Source organism: Amblyomma mixtum, chromosome 10, assembly GCF_055824585.1.
Source record: "Amblyomma mixtum isolate Tamu chromosome 10, ASM5582458v1, whole genome shotgun sequence".
Lineage (NCBI taxonomy): Eukaryota > Metazoa > Arthropoda > Arachnida > Ixodida > Ixodidae > Amblyomma > Amblyomma mixtum.
In genome coordinates, this window is record NC_143021.1 from 86,970,500 (window position 1) to 86,994,269 (window position 23,770).

The 23,770-nt window shown below is 46.5% G+C and overlaps 1 pseudogene; it reads left to right on the top strand.

Annotated features, from left to right (window-relative positions):
• The window catches only part of LOC149326366 (solute carrier family 22 member 7-like), an 80,373-nt pseudogene extending 60,938 nt beyond the window's left edge, over nucleotides 1–19,435 (top strand).
• The last annotated feature ends 4,335 nt before the right edge of the window (nucleotides 19,436–23,770 follow it).

Consider the following 23,770-nt stretch of genomic DNA (forward strand, 5'->3'; position numbering starts at 1 on the left):
GCGGAAAAGATAAAAAAATGGCAATTATAATCGTCGAAATGCGAATAATCAGCTCTAGCTTCTCCTTGTCATGCTGTTACAGTTTCTTGGTTTGCTCTGATTGCTGCTGACAGACATGAGTGGGTGGAAAGTGTATTTTGCTTTTGGCAGGAACAAAAAGAGTGTCTATGGTGTGAAAAATGTGTTTGCACGTGTCTCAGCGTCTTTCCGTGCAGCGCGATTGTCGTAAGCGTCCCGGGAACATTCCCACTGTGTTAGATCCACCGCACGTTTGCGCCTCTAGCCTCCCGGATACGAATAGCGCTCAGGCTTCGGCATAGGCCGCTAAGTTAGAGCACCGTAGGCTGTGGCCTAGGCTACATGCATGGCCCTCCTGCAACGATACTAATGGGCCACGTCACCGGCGGCGCTCTAGCATCATTGCTGCAGCTCCTACTGCGGAGCCATATAGCCATTTTTAAGGGGTGTTTCGCGACTTTTAACCCCGTTCTGTTGCGACCACGCGTTGCACCTGATAACGACAAAGCGCAGGATACCGGCTATATGCACGCTATGGTCACATGATTGCGGGCGCTTTCAGGTAGCGAAAGCGACAAACACAACCAGGCGTTCGTCCAAAACCTCAGTCTTTCTTACATAGCTCTGTTAAATACCAGCAGTTCTAACGCCACACTAATTTTGCAGCTTCCGCCATATTATGAATGCTAATACTAGAGGCAAGGCTGCAAAGACTGCACCTTCTGACGAGAACAAAGATCATTCTGAAATTGGCAGCGCAGTCGTCCTTTACACCATAATGAAGCGGCTGAAAACACAGAAGTTCAGCAACTGCACTGCTGAACGCTGTTTCGTTATTGTGACTATACGTTAAGCTCACACGACACTGTTGTTTATAAGGATTGATAGAGTTCCTACTAATAAATCTAAATGTTCCTATGCATATCACACTAGCATAAATATTCCAGCTGCCTTCTTTCACGCGCCGGAGAAAGATTGAAGCACCAGTAACTCTGTGTCCTCCCTCTGCACAGGCATCTGGTGGTTGCAGCTTTGCTTCATGCTGCTGACTAAGCTGTTCAGCAGCTGCGCCGGCTACGTGAACCTAATCCAGATATCTAAGCTCTATCCCACCCAGGTCCGGACGCTGGCCACGGGTTGGACGTTCACAACAAGCAGGGTTGGCGCGATTCTGGCTCCGTTCACCAAGGAGTTGCTGAGTATGCTCAGTGTTACCTACGCGGCCGGTCCTGTCAGCGAAAGACCCGATGATTGGGCACTGGCGGCAAACGTAAATTCGGGTTGTACTGTGTCGTTACCTCTCAGGAACTGAAGCAACCACAGTTCTTAAACGAACGAATTCGATTGCCTTGTTTCCAAGAAAACGTGGTACTGGCTGCTGACGTGGAATTTTCCTCGAGATAAATTGTTATCTCTTGGAGAGTTCTCGCGCTTGCACGAGGAGGTAAACTATTGCTGGTTTCTTAATCACACAGAAAATCAGTACATCTCCGAAAAAAGGGGACCAGCCAGTACCAAGGTGTAAGTTTCGTCCCAGGCGCTAAGTTTGATTCAAGCTGCGGAAGTTTGATTAAAGCTGCGGAAGTTTGATCAAAGCTGCAGAAGTTTGATCGAAGCTGCTGAAGTTTCGTCAAGGCTCCGGAATTTTGAGGCTATGAATAGGGTTTGGATTTCTCGGCTCTAATTGTTTTCAAAGTGAGGCGGAATTTTCTCGGTGTTTATTTCATAATGCTGTTATTGGTTTCCTCCGACAGATGAATGACTGACTTTTCCCACTGATTTATTGTACAATACTTTGTGGCCAAAAGTCACCCAAAGTCTGTCTCAAAGTTTTGTTACCATACGCAGTTTATTTACCAATAATTAACGTGCAAGTGGTAGTACTTGGAGCTGTGCTTATAAGGGCTGCTGCGGTGGCTCAGTGGCTATGGTGCTCGGCTGCTGTCCCGAAAGACGCGGGTTCGATCCCGGCCGCGGCGGTTGAATTTCTTTGGAGGAGAAATTCGAGGCCCGTGTACTGTGCGATGTCAGTGCACGTTAAAGAACCCCAGGTGGTCGAAATTTCCGGAGCCCTCCACTACGGCGTCTCTCATAGCCTTAGTCGCTTTGGGACGTTAAACCCCGTAAACAAACCAACCTGTGCTTATAAGGAAATGGTTCCGTTGTTAAATTTAACGCAAGTTAAGTGAGATGGCTGGCACACAAAAACCGAACTGGAATTTTACATCTGACAGTTAAGCTAAAATGTTATCGTTGGTGTGTCGCACTGGACAGAGGTCAGGGCGGGGCCTCACTGGTCTGTGTGTTTATCGCAGCGATGGAAGCGGCGGTAAATTCCTCGCTACCTGCAGCAAGATACTTTTTCACGAGCGTCTTACATGCGTTCGATGACCTAGTTAACTGACTTACTGCTCTAAGCGGAAGAATACAGTGAACAAACAGACCTTAGCTACCAGGCGGTGAGCAGGTGACGCCCCCCGGTATGCAAGACGTGGAAGATAACGGAACACCACCCCAAATAGCACAACCGCGCCGCTTATCCAACGCTACCGCCGTCTCATCACGCCCCTGGCTTCCCTACTTGGTTATTTTTCTCATCTGACTGAGAGTAACTGGCACTGAACAGCCAACTAGCTATGTCTTGCATGGTAAGAATATTGACCTTTTTTGGTTAAAACTGAAATACGAAAGCTGAAATCGGCGTAATTAATTTTTTTATTTTCGCTTAAACTGAAGAGTCAAATCCCTGGTTATAAAAAAAATATGGTTTGAAACGAAATGACATTTAGTTGTTTCAGACTGGCTCCCGGAATCAATGTGGAATACAGCCGTTAAATCTTTCATAGAGACATCCTGAAATTACTGTGTGTTGTGTGCGCGCGTGCGCGCGTGTGTGCCCGCGTGCGTGCGTGTGTGTGTGTGTCGAAGAAGGGGGCTGCACGAACGAAAACGCGTCTGTACGTCTCCGTCTTGTCGCGCTTTGAAACCCATCATGAATGTTTACCAACTTGCCCAACTTTCTGCCCTCCTTCAATGCACGAACGAAAAAGCGATTTATTTCAACACTTCGGCTAGGGCCTGACCTTTGTGTCGGAAGCGTCTGAAATAAATTGCCGCTTTCGTTCGTGCGGCCCTCTTCTTCGATACGTATTTCTGGATCCTGAAAGACTTTTTATGTGAAGCATACTACTTTAGCTACCACTTCAGCCCTTCACCGTGGTTATGCGCCTCCAAATCACGTGATACATGACGTCACACCACGTGACACGATGTCGTCACGACAGTGGAGAAACGGGGGCCCACCTCGCGCCGTCGCTGTGGTTGTGCGCCTACAAATCACGTGATAGAAGACGTCACACCACGTGACACGATGACGTCACGACAGTGGAGAAACGGGGGCCCACCTCGCGCCGTCGCTGTGGTTGTGCGCCTCCAAATTACGCGACACGATGATGCTTCGCATTCTCCAGGCTTAACCAAGTTAAGCCTCAGCCATTTTTTAAAGTGTGTGTGTATATATATATATACAGGGTGTTTCACCTAAGACTTTCTGCAATTTTTAAAAATAAGCTATTTGAATTAGATGCGCGCTTTTTCTGGCATAGCATTGTCAGTGGTGTAGTGCATCATAATGCAGCTAAGACGTGCTAACTAGCAGGCTGGTGAACCAATATTTAATAGTTAACTTTTAAACTATTACCGTTGGACTCCTTAATTATTGAGAGGCATGTAGCCTACCGCAAGTAATGTCGATATCCGTTTTTAGAATTTCGAGAACGCGATTTTCCTCGGCGCTGTGGCCGAACAAATTTTGGCTATCTCGACGAATTAGGTTCACTGGAGAGGTTGCTTTGCCTGCAAGCTTCTCAAACCGCACGTATTTTGGCGCGATGTAGGCGAAATTTGTTGGGCCACAGCGCCAAGGGTAACCGCGTTTTCGAAATTCTAAAAACTAATATATGTATTACTTACGGTGGACTACATGCCTCTCAATAATTAAGGAGCCCAACGGTAATAGTTTAAAAGTTAACTATTAAATATTGGTTAACCAGCCTGCTAGTTAGCACGTCTTAGCTGCATTATGATGTACTACACCACTGACAATGCTATGCCAGAAAAAGCGCGCATCTAATTCAAATAGCTTATTTTTTAAAATTGCAGAAAGTCTTAGATGAAACACCCTGTATATATATGTATATATATATATATATATATATATATATATATATATATATATATATATATATATATATATATATATATATATATATATATATATATATATATATATATATATATATATATATATATATAATAGGTTGCGAGAGCATGAAGTACTTGACTGCTTACTGGAGTATATAGCGAAGTATACGCTTCGTTAAAGGAAACATATTCGTTTCGATCGGAAGACCGATCTTCTTCAGGAGAAGAAGAATGGTCTTCCGATCGAAACGTCGAGTCGAATAAATATGTTTCTTTTAACGACGAAGCGTATACTTCGCTATATATATATATATATATATATATATATATATATATATATATATATATATATATATATATATATATATATATATATATATATATATATATATATATATATATAAACGTAATTCGGTTGACACACGGTAGAAAAACAACAACTTTATACTTTATAAAGTATAACTTGATAACAACTTTATAAAGTTGTTGTTTTTCTACCGTGTGTCAACCGAATTACGTTTATGTTCTACCGGATCCATCCGATCTTCACCCCCTTCTTATATATATATATATATATATATATATGCGTGTGTTTGTGTGTGCGTGCGTGCGTGCGTGCGCGTGTGTGCGTGCGTGCGCGTGCGTGCATGTGTGTGTGCGTGTGCGTGTGTGTGTGCGTGTCTGTGTGTGTGTGTGTGTATGTGTGTTTGGAGAGAGAGAGAGAGAGGTTGCGAGAGCATGAAGTGCCCGACTGCTTAGAGGAGTATACAGCAAAGTATACGATTCGTTAAAGGAAAGATATTTGTTTGACTCGACGTTTCGATCGGAAGATCGATCTTTTTGAAGGGTGATTTTTCGTCGCTGGTGTTTCCCCTTTTATAGGGGTTGGACACAGAACAGGTGAGCGAGAAAGAGAAATAAGTAGAGAGAAGCAAAAAATATACAAGTAAAAAACAACGAAATACGCATGCATAAGAATATTGGAGAGGGAGCCGCAAGGAAGAATGGAGATTGCGCAGAACATGTAAGGAAAAAGAAAAGGCAATATCCAGATGCGGTCTCTGTTTCGTTAACCACCGCATGCTTGCTTATTGACAGGCGTATAGAGCTGAGCTGAGATGGTCGACTGAGTGCGTGGCGGTGCAGCAACCTTCGCGTCAAAATGCGGGAACGTCGCTTCTCCTGGCCGTGAGGGCAGGTGGGAAAATAATCTTGACACAACAACAGGTGAAATGAAGCCGAACTTTTTGCTGGGCTTGTCAGTCCATTGTGACATAAGTGAAACAGCGCGAAAGAAGAAGCCCGAAGGCGAAACGAAGAAAGGACCACTGCAACTGTAGACCACACGGTTACTACAGGCAGGTTTTCCGCACACTGTGATATCGGCCGTGACTGATGCTTTGCTTCAGAAAGTTAAAGGCAAGAAAAGAAACGTTACTCAGGAAAGCAACAGGAGGGTGAGAGCAGCCGTTGTCCCGTATTCCCACTGGGTAGCACGTAATATGAAAAAGGTTGCCAATTAATATAAGATTCCCGTAGTGTTTTCTGCCCCTTGGAAGTTAGCTACGTTTTGTCATAGGATTAATAACGAAAAACCAAATATCTAACCTGTGGCGTAAAGCATGCCCACATGTTCGCCAGGTGTAGTCAAGCGGTGATTTACCAGACTCCGCTTGCATGCGACAAAGTTTATATTGGACAAACCGGAAGGTGCTTGAAGGAACGTTTAAGGGAACACGAGCGCTCACTTGAAAAAGGCACTGGATCTAATCTAGCACTTCATTGCAAAGAATGTAAATGCATGCCTCGTTTACGCGAAACTGTTTTTCTTGATAGAAGTATAGACAACGTAGCCCGGGAGTTGAAGGAAGCCTTCTTTATAAAAAGAAAGGGCTTGGAATGTGTCAGTGATGCGTCAAAATCATTGTATGGGAGCCAACTTGCCTTTTTGGAGCAACATTGCTAAATTTTTATTTTTGACTACGCGTGTCTGAATCATTGAGTGTCAGTGTTTCATCGTTTTCATTGTTAAAGTCTGTGCACTTTTTTTTTAGCCACACGTTGTCACATTCAGTCGGTTTATATTCTTTCCACAATTTCATTCTGTCAGTTTTTATCGCGTTTACCCTTGTTACCAGCTAATGATGTTTTATCGGTTTTGCTGCTCTTTACACCATGTGGCATTAACTGTTTTAATTCATCAAGTGTATTTTTTTTAATTTTGTTACCATCCCTCCTGAGATTAAGTCGACTTTTAGATTCATCACCCTGTTATGCTTTTTATTGCTTCTATTGCTCTTTAGACCATGTGACGTTGACTTGTTCTCATTATCTTTGCCACAGCTTTCCTATATATTGTGCGAGTTTTTCTAAAAAAAAAATCAGTTGCCAGATCAGCACTCTTTCCTGTCCCTTCTTCGTTTCGTCTTCGGGCTTCTTCTTTCGCGCTGTTTCACTTATGTCGGAACAGAGGGAGCAGGAAAAAAAAAACCTGGAAAAACCTTAAAGCAGTGCTTTTTCTCCGCATTCAGCAATAGTGCACCTACCGCTGGTTTAGCTGCTGCCGCTGGACTATGAGAGAAAAGGGGGGGGGGGGGACGAAAGGGAGGTGCCCGACGAAATGTTACCAGCATAAAAAATGTAAGCTTACAGAGTAGCCAAAGTAGACATTAAAAAAAAAATCTATTGCATTCGCGGGGCCAGAAGATGAGCCAAACCGGGATGCAAGCAACGACACAAATGTGGCATGCAAAAAGGGGTATGTCGTCAGACGACGCAGTCAGTGGTGCTTTGTGTATTTTCGTAGGCCTATGATCTCGGAAGAAAGGTGAGGGTACCGTGGCTTTCGTCAATGACCCTTTGCACAGTGTTAAATTTAAAAATAATATATGATTCTCGTTCCTCGCGGTAACGAGTGTTTTCCTCGCGCTAAAGAGTCTGTCAAACTCGTGGCCTTTCTCGAGCAGGTGCTTCGAAAGAGAGAGGCTGGGGAGGGATTGAGTATGTGAGCTGTGGTTTTAAACCTGAATTGGAAGGAATTATCTCTTTGGTCTATACACTGTCTCCACACTCGAGCATGTAAACAACGTTGCTGGGATCGCAATTTAAGCCTTCCCTGGTAGAATATTTGAAATTTCAATGGGTGCTTTTTTTAGTGAGTGCCATGGTTTCCATGCGTTTGCAGACTGGGCATCGGTTTTTTCCACATGGTGCGCAACCCACACATCTCCGTTTATTGGCTGTCGAATGGACAACATCGTTTTGTAATTTTGTTTGGTTTTATATTGTTACCTGGAGGGCAGTTGAGAAAATTTTGAAAAGCCGGTCACTCTGTTCAGTGATACTAAAGAGTTTATTTGGGATTTTGTTAATGTTCGGGAAGTTGTTTGTGAAGGTTAGTATGAGATTACAGTGCTGTGATGTTGGCTGAGATTCCTCGAAGACGTCATTATGATTAGTTGCTTCTTCCTTTTTGAGGGCATTGTTGACTATAGAGGACGGGCAATGTTTCGTTACAATTTTCCACATGCAATCAGCATTTTGGTGAAAATCTTCCGATCGTGATAAAATTCGTTTGAATCTGATGGCTTGTAAGTATGCGATTGAAGTTTTAGATTGGCGTGGGTGGCAGCTGTGGAAATGAAGATACTGTTGTCTGTCTGTGGGTTTTATTACTGTGCTTCCTTCAACTCGAAGCAAAAATCCAGAAAGTTAATTTTATTGGTTGATTAGGTGATTGAAAGAGATATTAGAATGTGTTTTGTTGAATGAGGTGGTAAACTGGATGAGTTTGCCCTCGGTTTCTGTCCGAACTATAAATATGTCATCCAGAAAGCGTTTCTAAAAAACTGGTTTGGTTGGATATGATGAGAAAAAGAGTGATTCAATTTTGTTCATAAATATGTAAGCCCTGAAGAGCTGGGGAAAGGAATTTTCCGACGTCATGGCCGCCTGTTGAAAGGAGTTCAAAATCCTCCTCTTACCCCTCTCTCTACTTTATTTGTACTTCCCTCGATATATACTATATATTTTCGGTCTGCTCCTTCTGAACACCTACCTCCACGTTTAGGGCATGGCCATTTCAACTTATCATCGATTCTCCCCCCCCGCCCCCCCCATATTGTTTTTGCACTGATGCGTTAAGCCTGTACCTCGCGCGCGCTTTAAAAGCTGCGTTTCGAATACTGTAATACACTCGATAATGGCAGGTCCTCCAAACAAAACGTCGTTAATGAAATCCTGTTATGTTTCTCAATTTTGGGGTTTTTTTCTGATACATATATACAGCGTGCAGTTTTTAACGTTTTATAGATGTCTTTTTTTAAAGCTGTGACAGATACGTCGGTTGGTCTGCGCAGGTGGATTCTGCAGCAAAGTGCACATCATGTACGTGATAGAGCTGACTAATTACAAACTTAGCTAGAATTTATCGACTTTTTACTTTAGATTTTAGGGGATAAGGTTATATTGCGAAGTTAAAGGCATTCTATATAAAGGTTGTTTCACATAACTGGAACTACGTATTTAAAAAAGCGCAGCGGAGCTGAATGAAACCGACGTCATATTATTACCCGTCGTTTGGTGCTCCGCAGAGTATTTTTTAAAATTCCGCTTTATTAGAATAGTTAAGCAAATCTTTAAATATAATTGGCTTTTGTTAGTGAGTATGCATCCTAATAAAGGAGTAATTACTCACTGGCATCCACCCGAGCGCAGCCATACGGCTACAAAGGAAAGCTGTACAGCTTTCTCAGAAACTTCGTCGAACTCAGAAAGCTGTAAAGAAAAATTCGTCCTGGTCCTTTTTTCGTCCTTTTTCTTCTTCTTTAAACTACGAAGTTTCTGAGAAAGCTGTACAGCTTTCCTTTGTAGCCGTATGGCTGCGTTCGGGTGGATGCCAATGAGTAATTACTCCCTTATTACAAATCTACTCCACCTTGGGGGATTCCCCTATACATTTGACCAGTATGCATCCTATTTTTGCATTGGCACTCTTTGGCCCGTTTTCAAATTGAGCACATCTGAGCTGGATTTGTGAAGTTGGCGGTGGGTTGACCGATGACGCCCAAAGGTGTCATTAGATGGCAGCCATGTAAAAGCACTGCCAGAGAAAGTCTAGTTGTACCGTTAGAAGTGGCTCTTTACATTATCAAGTACTCTGTGATAGTGCCCTTCACTGTGTGCTGATCTAATATGGCCTACTGAATGCATGACTCGAGGACGTGGTTAAACCTTTAAACTGGACCATTTATGGGGGGGGGGGGGGGGTACACAACAAAAAAGCTATGCTTGATTCCTCTGTCTTGAAGAAAAGACTCAAATTCTCGGGATGTAAACTACGGTCCGTAATATCAGACCATTTCAAACAGGCTGTCCCTCACGTGCAAATATTGACAGGAGGAAGACCGCCACAGTACGGAAGAACCCATCCCTGCACAAAGGAACATCTGGCCATTTGGAACTGCACCAGTTACTGGTATAACAAACCAACGTTATGCTGATGCATGCTCAAATGGGCCTACAATCTCAGCTGCTTTCTTTCTCTACGGCCTATCTGGAAGAAGCACTGGCTGCTGTGGACGTCGATAGTTCTTGACACTTTTGTCTGCAGCTGGACCAATTGCGCAGCTGCGGATAGCAGTCTCAACTTTCTTGAGCGGGCCTGACCACCATTACTTTTCTCGAAGACCTCTCTTGGTCTTCACGATTCCCGGGTGCGATTCATAGGCCGGCTGCACTAACGTAGCTTTAAGGTTTGGTGGAACCACCGCTCGTTCCGTGCGCATAAGCAGGCAATCTTCTACTGACAGTTCCTCACGGACTTCGTTCCTAGTGAGGACTCAGTTGAGCTGTGAACTTTTTCTTGGCTAGCCATGATGTTTGAAAAAGATGAGCAACCACTTGGAGCTTGAATTCCTCGGCTGTAGCATATCAGAGGTCATTAATGTGAAAATGAAGATGCTACCAGAGACACTATTTTCTTTTAAACTTGAAGGCCATCTTCGGTGTCTGGGATAGGTAGCCTGGACAAGCAGTCCAAAGCGGCAGCTCTCCAGTTCTTTGTGTGGAAAGCAAAGATTATGGAGCCAGGTGATCCGTTACTAAATTGAGCGTTCGACACCAGACACAAATGTCCCTTTTCTCACACGCCGACAGGCAGGCAAAGGCCTCACGTTCTCTCACTGAGTATTTCCGAACAGTTTCTATCAGTGCTCTGGATGCGAATTCAAGGGTCTGAATGTGTGGTCCGTCAGATTCTATCCCTACTGCACCCAGGCCGTACGCAGATACAGCCGTGGCCACAATAACGGGGAGCATCGGGTCGATGCTAGATGCTTGTTCGAAGCTTGTTCGATGCTAGATGCTTGGTCGATGCTTGTTCGATGCTGGAAGCTTTTTTACTCTTGTAAAGCTCTTTTCAGCAGCGGCATCCCATTGAAAATGAACTTCTTCCGAAGCAGCCCATGCATAGGTTCTACCTCTTCAGCCAGGTGAGAGATAAACATAGCATAATGCTCGACCAGACCAAGGAGCGAATTCACCATGCTTGCTTCTGTGGGGGTGCCAGCGGGAGCAAGAGCGCTAACTTTAGCTTGGAGAGGAAATATTCGATGCGCTGATACACGATCACTCAGGAACATTAGCTGAGACTAATTGAAGATCTACGTTGCACACAGTTTTAGTCCAGCTTCAGAGCGGCACAGGAGAACCTGCTCCAGGTTCCTGAAGTGCTCCGAGTCCGGCCCAAGATTATGATGTAGTTCAGATAGGAGAGGACCTCCTTGCAACCCTTCGGACCTTTGTCATGAAGTGCTGAAATACAGCTGGAGTAGATGCCAGTCCGAAGCACACCCTTTTGAAATGAAAAAGGCCATCGTGCATAATGAGCGCAGTGAGGTCTCCGCTGTCCGGGTAAAACAGGACCTGGTAACAGGCACAGGCCGAATCGAACTCCGAGAAGTGGCTTGCTCTAATCAGCGAGTCCAGCATGAGGCAGAGGAAAGCTCTACAATAGCTTTGTTGGGCTCTCTGAAGTAAACACAGGGGCAGATGCTGTCGTCTTTCTTGCGTACAACGATAGGCGACTTCCATGCATATGATTGAACCCTTTCAATGACATCACCAGCAAGAAAGTGTTGAAGGTTGCTGCTAAGTGGCTTGCGCAGATAAATTGGCAAACGTCTGAGCTTCTGCACAACTGGAGGAACTGAATACTTCACATTGGACTCTTGTTGGACGCCCTTGGTCAACCTAAGGCCTGGTGAGCTGCCATACCGAAACGAGGTAGCTTAACGAACGTTGGAGGACTTGCAGGCACCTCATATCCGGTGCATATAGGGGGTTTGGGCTCTTGTACATTTGTACCCTTTGTAGCTGCATTTCGGCTCAAATCTTCTGAATCTTCTTTGAAGCCGTGTGCAGGACAGGTAGCTGTGTGCCCATAATATGCAGTCCTAAAGCTTGTGCAGCTTTCAGACGAAGTGCGGCATGAATGGCTATCACAGCCGTTTTTTCCTTGAACGAGGCGCTAGCTTTCGCTTGGCCCAACTGGAATCTTCCTGTGTGCAATGTCGAAGAACGTAGGTTTACAGCTGGTCAGGTGTCTTCGAATACGCTTCGGAATTCTTGCTCCTCCATGACTGACATAGCTGATCGAATGTCGATCAAGAACTTTACAGCGCGCGGTTGTGAAATGGAGGTAATTAGCGCCACTGTCACAATGTAGACACCCATGCACTTGTCACCGTTAACAGTCAGAATGCTGTTTACACCTGGTGCATCTTGTTTAGGAACTGCTTCCCGAACCTGAACCGGGCGTCGTCCCTGTGCGCTTGCGGGAGCTACGGCAGACTTGCATGAATTGGCCGCGGCGGCCCCATGGGAAGCAGGTTTTTCCGAGAGCGGTGCATACGGACGGCTCGCACCTTGCTTTGCCGCAATTGCCACAGGCCTTCGGATTTCTGCTCTACGGAACAATGGTGGTGGTCGTTTCTGGAGTAGCGGCCAGCATGACGAGATCGTCCAAGGCTGGGCCTGCTCTGGCTAAAGGGACATGCACCGTTTTTGCTGAAACGGCGGCTATCTGGCGTTTTCCGCCCTACGGCGCAACGCTGGCGTGGCTGTTGCCGAACGACGCGTTAAACGGGGTTAGCAAAGGCTTCTGACCCGAGCTGAGCTCTCTTACGAAGTAGCGCAATCTCAACTGCACGGTCGAACGGCAGCGTGTCGCCTTCCAAGAGCAGCCGTTCTCTTCACTGCGGAGGTGCGACGCCAGTGACTAACTGCTCGCACATGTTTTCGTTGACTTGACTGCCTAAATTGCAAGAGACTGCCAGTTCTCGAAGCGCGAGAACGACGTCACGGATAGAGTCACCATGCAGCTGGCGACTCTCGCTGCAGGGGTGTCATTCTAGCGGAATGTTGTGTGTGCCGGCGAAATGTTGTCAGAGCACGGGCTATGGTGTATTCATGTTGGGGAAGCGGTACTAAGGCCTCTTGCTTGGAGTCCATGGTATGGTGGTTTGGTTCAGTGGCTGCAGCAGGTTTGGTCGGCAGTAACTGGAGCGTCGCTGGCGGTGAGAGCGCATCAAAACTGCATTGTCCTTGCGGGCCCAAGCAGTGCAGGAGATGCGCTCGATGGCGCGGCGCAGGAAGCTCGGCAACCCCAGTTGCCCTTGGACTCTACACTATCTTATTTAATTTGCCTTTATCTTGAAGGTGTTCTGTTACGCAAGTGCACTTTCAGCGGCACATGTTTGCATTGTTGAGCCCTAACAGCGGTACGTCGCGGAGTGTGCTCGAATTCGCAAGGATATAAATCTATCTTGTCTAATCTTCTCGCACACTTGCGAATTTATTACAACGCTCTCAAAGATTGCGTAACCACGAATACGGGACCCAGAGCTTCCTTAGGAAGCGAACGCCAGTGATTACTGATTACTGCAGGCACGCCCTTAAAGGCTGCACGCACACATTTCCTGCGCAGTGCTTTTCGTGCATGAAAATGTGTGCTGAGCATTCTGTATACCCAGTGGAGCATCCGACTGCATAGGCAGGGGTAGTATCAATGGAATGTGTGCGCTGAGGGTAATCTTTTGTTATAGGGTGTGTATTCATGTGGTAAAATATACCTGTCTCGTAGAGTATAAAAAAGGACAACAAGCACGATCACCATCAACAACGCAAAAAATTAGGCAGTGCTTAGTTCTGGTTAAGCCTGGATATACAAGCGAAAAACTTCAGTTATGCTTGGTTTGACGGCCGTCCACAAACTGCCTATACGGAGGCGGAAGAGGAGACGGAAATCAGCCAGGTTAAAACTGCCCGCAGAAATACGAAGACGAGGGTTGCCGGCTGCGACGCGGGGAACAAGCCGCTGCAAAGAAAGGTCAAACGGTGGGTGAGGAGGCGACCCACATGCGCAGTTGTAGCGACAGTGAGGAGGCGACGCTCATGCGCAGTAGCGCCCGCCGAAAGGCCCCGCGACTGAGTCGGCGGCGGCGAGGAGCGACCACCTGCGCGGCGCGTGACGTCATTCGGTTTCGCGCGTGCGCATAACTCACCAGTACGGCTCACGCGAAGCTCCGCTCTGACCAGCGTAGTGAAGCTTTTCGCTTCAAAACGAGCGCAGGCCAGCGTGTCGTCTGCAGGCGTTCGCCTTTCCGTGCGGCGCCGCGCAGCGTTGCGGACGCACAGCCGGCGCCATTTCTGCATTACACTGGCAATGTGTCGTACACACCCCATAGCTGTGCGGCAGTCGAGTCTGCAGTGTACTCTTTAGACCATGCCATGACCGGCGGATCGCGCTGCTTACAGTGGAACGACGTCGAAATGTAGACACGGCGCCAGGAAGCGGCTGCGGAAGCGAGGGAAGCGACTCGAGCAACGGCAACCCGAGGCTAACACGAACAAGCACAAACAGCAGACTTGGCGCTGCTACGTTCAACGCCGTCAACGATAAAATGCATTTTTTTTCACCCTGATTCCAGCGTACCAAAAGCTGAAATGGTGTAAATAATTGACACACACAAAAATGCCAACATTTACAAATGCGTGGACAGTAACGTCTTTAGAGCTGAATGAAATGTTCTCTAAGTACGGGCTTTTATTTATGAGCAGTAGAAATATCCCTCATTCGCTTTCATATTTCATTTATTGATCGCGTTAAAAAACCGGTCCTATCTCCACTCTGCAGCAGATAGTTGTGGCGTTAACGGCGAAAACTCCGAGAGCAAGTATGTTAGCAAATAAAGGTGAAGAGCATCATCATCGTCAATAGTCTGACTGCGCCCACTGTAGCGCAAAGGCTTCTCCCATGTCTCTCCAATTAACCTGGACTTTATCGGCTGCAGCCACCGTATCCCCGCAAATTTCTGAATCTCATCCGCCCAGCTAACTTTCTGCAACCCCCTGCTACGCTTGCCTTCTCTTGGAATCCACTCCGTTACCCTTAAGGACCAGCGGTTACCTTGCCTCTGCATTACATGCATTGCCCAAGCCCATTTCTTCCTGTTCATTTCGACTAGGATTTCCTTAACCCTCGTTTGTTCTCTCACCCACTCTGCCCGCTTCCGGTCTCTTAAGGTTATACCTATAATTTTTGTTTTCATAGCTCGCTGCGTTGCCCATTACTTGGCCTCCACGTTTCTGCCCCGTAGGAGAGTACCGGTAAGATGCAGCATTTGTATACTTTTTCTCTTGAGGGATATTGGTAAACTACCATTAATGATCTCAGAGAACATGCCTTATGCGGTCAACCCTATTCGCATTCTTCTAGTTATTTCCGTCTCATGATCCGCATCAGCGGCCACTACCCGCCCTAAGTAGACGTATTCGCTTACGGCTTCCAGCACCTCGCTACGAATTGTGAATTGCTGTTCTCTTGCAAGACTGCTGCCCATTACTTTGGTTTTCTGGACGCTAATTTTAAGGTCTACCGTTTTGCTCTGCCTGTCTTACATTGATCATGTTTTGCAGTTCATCTCCTTATTGACTTAGCAAGGCAATGTCATCAGCGAATCGCAAATTATTCAGGTGCTCTGCACAGTGCGCTTCATCTCGAGATGAAGAGCACTGCGCGCATATTCTCTGGCGCGAGCGCTTTGCGAAGCCACAAATAGTTTTCTTTACAAGTGTATCGCGCTACACGAAACAAAAGAAATCCATAAATGCGGCGAAATGCACGGAGCACGTGGAGACTTTGGCGCGACCGATCGGGAAACATTGCTTTTTAAGGTCATTCTTGAAAGTCTCTTTGTGTTCTATTCGAGCTTTCAGGTCTTAGAGCTGAGTAGCGTAATTTAACGAGAATGTTAGCGGTGGCGTCGCTATCCTAATAAAACATGATATTAAAAGTGAGCTTTTGCAGGAATTAGATAACCATGAAAGTTTATTCCTAAACGTTAATTACTTTGGTCACACTTTCATTCTGGGCGCGTTGTATAGGCCTTCATATTCTGGTCCTGACTATATGCACAAATTGCAGGATCATATGCATTCATTTAGGAACAATAAAATCATTATTTGTGGAGACTTTAATATTCCAAATATGAATCGGTCTACTGGATCTTTTGAACCTTCTGAAAATGCAGACTTAATTTCGGACCTAATGATTGCTCATGACCTTGTACAAGTTGTAACTGAGCCAACAAGGGTGCGAGGGATGAGCAGTTCTGTTTTAGACTTAGTATTTCTCAGCTTCTTGTTTTCTGCGCACATTTCATCTGTATTGGAAGGAATATCAGATCACAGACTGCTACTTGTTTCTCTAATATTTTCTTCTTGTGATAAACCATGAAAAAATTTGCTTAAAATTGTAAAAGACTTTTCACGTGCAAATGATGAATCAGTACTTAATTATTTAGACATTGCTTTCGACAGATTTTTGGGTGAAGATGTCTCAGTTTTGTGGGCTACCTTCAAGGAGCACTGTGAATTTTGTCAGCTGAATTTCATTCCAGACATGACGAAACGCGTCAAGAAAAAGAATCCGTGGATTAATCGCCGCATTATTCATCTCAAACGTAAAGTCAAGCGTCTAAAGCGTTCGAAACGGCCAAACACAAATCTTTTAGCAGAACAGAACTTGCGGCTGAACTTTCTTCAATATTAGATTGGCCACGAAACGGTACTTCACAAAATGTCTCCCGCAATTCATAAAAAGTAATCCTGCTAAGTTTTGGAATCATATCAGAGAGTCTCATAAGCCGATCGAAAAAATACTCACGAATGGATGCGTTGTTACGTGCCAAAAGGGCATTGCCACAGCTTTTAATAATTATTTCCAGTCTGTTTTCTCAACTGATCACGCTGAAAAAATTGACGGTTTTGTTTGTGATTCCTTTCAACCGTTAGACATTGTATCTGATGAAGGTGTCATTGAAATGCTACTCTGATTAGATACGAAGTGTTCTCCCATCCCAGACGGCATTCCTAATGCATTTTTGCGGCGCTATGCTGAATCATTGTCTCGTTTTTTGTCCAAAATATTTCGTCTCTCCATATCTTCTTGCTCCTTGCCGGCTGACTGGCTCACAGGGAAGGTTATTCCTGTCTATAAGAATGATGATCGACTCTCTGTAAACAACTACCGCCCGATCTCTCTAACGTCATCCTGTTGTAAGCTTATCGAACATATCATTGCCAATCATATACTTGCAATATTAAACAGTAATAATGCCTTAAACCCTGCTCAGCGCGGCTTTAGAAAGGGATTCGCTGCCACTACACAACTGATAATAGCCATTCATAATTTTAGTGCAGCTTTAGACAAGTCAGGCGAAATTGATGTTTTATTTCTAGACTTCGCCAAAGCCTTTGACAATGTGCCGCATAACAAGCTTCTTTTAAAACTGAAACTCATTGGTGTACCACCTCCGCTCATTTCTTGGATTGCAGCTTACCTATAAAACCGAGCTCAGTTTGTGGAGATTGGCGGTAGTTGTTCTTCCGCACTCCCTGTAACCTCTGGGGTCCCTCAGGAAAGTGTGCTCGGTCCCCTACTTTTTTAAATATATGTAAATGATTTAGTTTCAAGTGTTAATTCAGCTGTAAAGATTGCTCTGTTTGCCGATGACTGCATGATATATACTCCCGTATCTTCCGTTTCTGACCAGGAACATTTAGATAATGCTCTGCTTAGTGTCGCTTCCTGGAGTGAAAAATGGGGTATGGAAATCAATACTCAAAAGACTGTGCTATTGCGGATAACAAGGAAGAATAAATCCGTTTTCCTTCAACTATCACATTAATAGCGTTTCAGTTAAAGAAGTGCCAATGTATAAGTGTCTTGGTATTGCTCTAAACTCGCAAATAAAATGGAATGACCATATAGACCACATTAAATCCTCAGCTTTACGTAAACTTGGTTTTCTTCGCCATAAACTTAAGGACGCACCTAGAAACTGCAAACTATTAGCTTACAATACTCTTATAAGACCAAAACTCGAATATGCCGCCATCATTTGGGACCTACATGCAAAAAAAGACATAAGAGAATTAGAAAAAATACAGAGGTGCGCAGTACGCTTTATATTTAATAAGTACAACACAACTGATTCCCCATCTTCGTTAATGGCAGCAAATGATATTAAACCGCTCCACATCAGACGCAATATAGCCCGCCTATCCTTCCTTCACCAACTAATCGATGGAAAACTAGGCATCTCTCCAACCCCCTATGTGCAGTTTTCTGAAACGCGTAGAACTCGTCGACATCATAATAACACTTTAGCACCATACTTCACGCATACTAACGCTTTTAAATTTTCTTTTTTTCCCGAGAACTATTGCCAAATGAAACACCCTGCCTCTACAAGTGACATCGGCTGTTGATTTTGACAATGCACTTTGTGAGCTATTTTAGATTGTATATATGCTACAGTGTAGTGCGAATGTGTTTGTCTGCCCTCCCTGCCTGGATCCAAATGAGGGTCTGCAGTATTGTGAAAATAAAATAAATGAATAAAAACGCAGGTACTCCTACTAACTCGAATATTAATCGCCGAACTTATATTTTGTGAACCATGTTTTTGTAGCCTAAATGTAAATGCTTATTTTTTGCGGCACAAACCAACTCAAAGAGTGGAATGAGTGCCAGTTAAAGCACATCAAACGGGCTTACCTTTCAGCGCTGAACTAGAAAACGTCCAATTTTATGTACTGTGCTTAAAACGGAGTTCGTGTTTGAAAGTATCAAATTTCCGCATTTAAAACGCTACCTCCTCTTAAAAATGGTTAGTGACAAAAGAATTGATCGCATCTTCTATATCTGTGAAGTAGGAAGGCAGTTGTCAATGTTGTGAATTAACGCTACCTCCTCTTAAAAATGGTTAGTGACAAAAGAATTGATCGCATCTTCTATATCTGTGAAGTAGGAAGGCAGTTGTCAATGTTGTGAATTTCAGGGAATCATAATCGGTCCTTGTTCTCCAAAAGCCGTGGACTGTGGTGTCTGCGTGCTGTCTGCACTCTTGGCTCTAATTCTCCCAGAAACCTACGAGCCGACACTTCCTGACACAGTGGACGACGTGAAGAGAAGAAGGTATGTGAACGCGCACACAAGATTTCATTCTAATGATTTAAGTGCGCTTTCTTATCCCTGCCTAGTTCCCTTTCGAGCACATTGTACACGAAGATAGTACTGGCTTGCTTGTTGTTCGTTAAAGAAATTGCCGGTAAAAAATCTTAGCTCAGCACAGGCGGTACGGCGCTAGTTATAAAAAAAAGGTTAGCTTTTTTTCTTTCCCCACGCTGGACCATCGCTCAATACGTAGCTTTCAATGTTGAATAGCTATCAAGATGAACAATTAGGAAAGTGTAAAATGCAATTTTCACCATTCCTCACAGGAGCTAGAAAATGGCAGCATGTAACGAAGTTCTGGAAATAAATAAAGTGTTAACCTCTTCGCTGCTGTTTTTCAGGCCATCCACTGAAGTCAACATGGGATGTAATAACAAAACTTTAACAGAATGTCTAGCAAAGCGCTATCATGGTCATTTTGTTGTCATTCACTGAAAAACCTCTGCTGCTTCGATATGTAATTTCAAAGGTGAAAAATCTAGCCGCTCAATCTGTTTTCTGAGAAATTAACACGCACCCTTTTCGTACAGCATCAAGAGGGACACGAACATTCCATCAGACGTCACGCAGAACCCGGACGAAGAGTTCCCTTGTATGAAAGAAAACGAAGAACCAGTGATGAAAGCTCATTAGAAGGAGAATGAAAGAAGCGATGACTGGACGCAGTTTTGTTGCCCAATTAAGCGTGGGCTTTTTGCTGCGGCAGCAAAAGCCACGACACTGCAAAACAACCGCCATGCAAGCTGCTCAGGCTGGCGCAACTGCGTCAGCGTAAACAAAGAGGCTGACGCTACGTCATCACCGCCTCGTTATTGCTGGTTACGTTTCAAGGCTAAACTTGATGAAAATACCTTGTCTTGTCCTCGCACGTTTAGCCTGTGGTGCCTCTGAAGATTAAGCAATAAATAATTGATTATAGGAGGCATATTTATTTATAGACACCGCGTGATGTAAAAATGAAAAACAAAGCAAAGAGCAAAGCGAAGCAAAGAACGCATGTGAGCCAGGTAAGAAAAAGCACAAACACGCCAAAGCCGATCAATGAGTCATTTTTCAGATTTTCACTCAGAAGGCAACTTTCTCTATCAGCGCTGAAGATCGAAAGGTAATGCACATAGGCAGTTTCTTACGGATAAAATGATATTCCACTACATCTTTTGTACTCTGGGCACGATGGCCAAATAAAAAATTGCCCTCCTGTTGTGTCCCCTTATTGCTTTTGTGTGTGTGCGCCCCCGCGTCCTCCTCCTAACGACAGTTCGCATCCTCCTCCTAACGACCGCTTGCCCCTCGTCGCACGCTGTCGCCGGATGCCCCCCCACGGTGCGCCCCCGCACCCTCCTCCTGTTCTGGGAAGCCACTCCCTTCCGTGGACGCTTCTCCACTCCCTCCTTTCTTCGGGCGGCCAGTTCGGCTCCTGCCTCGGTCGACGCTGGTCGCACCCTCATCGGCTTTAAATAAACGAAGTCTTAAAGTACCGTGTGCGTCTTTCGCTGCATTCAACACAGCGACCGGACACGACAGTGGCGACGAGAAAGTGGATTCGACCCGCGCTACGCAACGCTATTGACAAGCCATGGCTACGCGAGGGTTTCCCAATCAGATACCAGAATTCAACGGCTCATCGTGGTCATCGTGGGTTGGACGCCTTCAGTTCTACTTTGAAGCTAACAACATCACAGACCCAGCCTTGAAGAGGGCCAACCTGCTGACGCTGTGCGGGGAGCAGACCTACGATACTGTCTGCGCCCTTATTCAGCCAAGCACACCAGCGGCAGTGTCTTACGACGACATCGTAAAAGCGCTGCAAAAGCACTACGACCCACGGCCATCCGAGGTCTACAGCCGGGCTCGCTTCCAACGACGAGATCAACTGGGAGGAGAAACTGTGAGCGCCTACGTAGCCGCGCTCAAGAAGCTCGCTGCCGACTGCAATTTTGGAACGCTGTCGACAACAGCTACCGGGCAGGAGGGAGACGCAGCTTCTTCTGCTAACACCACCATGCTTCCCTTGGACGTGATGTTACGCGACAGATTTGTGTGCGGACTGAGTGACCAGTCACTGCAGCAGCACCTGTTCGCTGAGAAGGACCTCACATTCAGCAAAGCTTACGACATCGCCGTTCGAGCGGAGAGCGCCGGTCACCAGCAGAGAGGGATTCGCCGGAACACCGAGCCGGTACACCAGACAAGCAACCAGGTGCGCAAGCCTTCTGTTGTTGTAAAATCGGTCAAAAAGGCACAACGCTGCTGGCGGTGTGACGACCAACACAACCCCCAGGGATGTCGATTCCAGTCAGCCACGTGTAATTTTTGCCACAAGCGAGGGCATATCGAAAGAGCATGCATTACGAAACGGAGACTTGCCAAGATAAAGTCACCTTCCCAGCCTAATCACAGCGTCAACGCCTCAGAGAATACGCCGCTATCTGATCTCCATGGAACAACATCAGCAACACCATCTGTGTTGTACGACCTGAACACCATGAATCTCGGCACGCGACCGAAGATTTTTACAGAAGTAAGCGTACATCACCAGCTGATTAAGTTCGAGGTGGACTCCGGCGCAGCCTGTACTCTGATCAGTGAGGACACGTTCCGAACTTCATGGCCATCTGACGCACCCGCCCTGCAACAAGACGACACGCACCTGCGAACGTGGTCAGGACAGAATCTGCCACTATTGGGCTCTGCCAACGTGCAGGTTAACTACAACGGCCAGAACCATACGCTACCTCTGCTTGTTGTGAAGGGCACAGGATCAAGCCTTCTAGGGAGAAACTGGTTTTCTCCACTAGGCGTGATGATATGCGGCATACACCAGACGCCGAGCCAGAACATGGTTGAGCAACTGCAAGAGAAATACGAAAGAGTATTCTCGGAAGAGATTCCAGGAAACGAAGGGCCCCCGGTCACACTGGAGTTGTTGGACAACGCGCAACCCAAATTTCTGAAGGCCAGGCCGGTGCCGTTTGCTCTCCGAGATTCAGTTGAAAAAGAGTTGGACAAACTGGAGCAGCAAGGTGTCATCGAGCCGACGCAGCATTCCATCAAACTCTCAGCGTACGACTACGCTCTGGTCTGCCGCAATGGGAGCAAACATCAAAACGCCGATGCGCTAAGCCGTCTGCCACTAGACGCAACTGTTGACGAACCATTTCCACCAGGAGACGTTCTGATGTTCGAAGCACTGCCAGAACCTCCGCTTACAGCAGGCACAGTTGCAGCATCTACGCAGAAGTGCGCAGCTCTCCGGCTAGTTTACACAGCTGTTCAACAAGGCAACGTGCATAAACTCAAAGGGGACAACTTCGACGCTTACCGCAGGCGAGCTACAGAGTTGAGCACCCATCGCGGCTGCATCATATTTGGGTCCCGAGTTGTGATGCCGAGAGAACTACGCGCACAAGCTATGTCTCTCATCCACGCCGGACATCGGGGCATCGTTGCAATGAAAAAGTGTGCCAGAAGCTACATGTGGTGGCCTGGCATTGACAACGACATCGAAACAGTGGTGCGAGAATGCAAGCCTTGCCAGAGCAGCCGGAGCGCCCCGCCGAAAGCTCCTGTCCCAGAATGGGAAAAGCCAGACACACCATGGCACACACTGCACATTGATTTTGCAGGACCAATTGAGGGCTGCACTTTCCTTGTGGTCGTAGATGCCTACACAAAGTGGCTTGAGATAAGGCAAATGGGACAGACGACTTCGGCAGCAGTCATTGACAACCTCCGATCACTATTTGCAACGTTCGGCCTGCCGCGCAAGGTAGTGTCGGACAACGGAACACCGTTTGTGTCTGCGGAGATCCTCAAGTTTTATCGCGACAACGGGATCTCATCAGTTACATCGGCCCCCTACCACCCAGCGACAAACGGACAAGCCGAGCGCTACGTAGCCGAGCTAAAACGCGCCCTTGAAAGAGATCAGACAGGCTCGCTGCAGCGCCGCCTTGCGCGCTTTCTCTTCAAGCAGCACACGACGGTTCAGAGCACAACAGGCGAGACCCCCTCGAAAATGATGTTCGAGCGTGAAATGCGAACCCAGCTCACAGCCATCCTCCCCGAGCCAAAGGCAGAGACGTTCCGGGAAGAAAAAGCAATTCCGCGCTGCGGCACGCTTAATGAGGGGCAGCGCGTCCTCGCCCGACAGTTTCTGAAAAAGCCACGCTGGGAGGAAGCTACAATTGTCAGACGCATAGGCCTGCGCTCTTGGCTCGTCAACATACATGGCACAGTAGCACGCCGACATCTCAACCAGCTGCGTAGATTTACGACGCCGTCTGAGAGCTGTCCGCCAGCGGAGAGAGCACGTGCACCATCTTCCCACATAGCCTGGCACCTCTTCCCGGAAGAAGAGACTTCGCCCAGGACAGACCTAGGAGACACAGCGAACAACAGCCAGCCTACAAGTGTTTCTCCCCCGAGCGCACAAAGCCAGCGCGCCTCTACGCGTGAGCGCCGACCCCCTGCACGATACCAGGCAACTTTCTAAGGGGGAAGGAAGTGTTGTGTCCCTTTATTGCTTTTGTGTGTGTGCGCCCCCGCGTCCTCCTCCTAACGACAGTTCGCATCCTCCTCCTAACGACCGCTTGCCCCTCGTCGCACGCTGTCGCCGGATGCCCCCCCACGGTGCGCCCCCGCACCCTCCTCCTGTTCTGGGAAGCCACTCCCTTCCGTGGACGCTTCTCCACTCCCTCCTTTCTTCGGGCGGCCAGTTCGGCTCCTGCCTCGGTCGACGCTGGTCGCACCCTCATCGGCTTTAAATAAACGAAGTCTTAAAGTACCGTGTGCGTCTTTCGCTGCATTCAACACAGCGACCGGACACGACACCTCCCAATAAAGGAACTATAGATCGGGATGGGTGCTGACTCTTAAATGGATTATAATGCACTAGCATTGAGGCTCTCGTTAAGCGTAGAACCTGCCGGCTTGCAAGAAAATCCGGATTGGTCGAGAAGGTGGTGT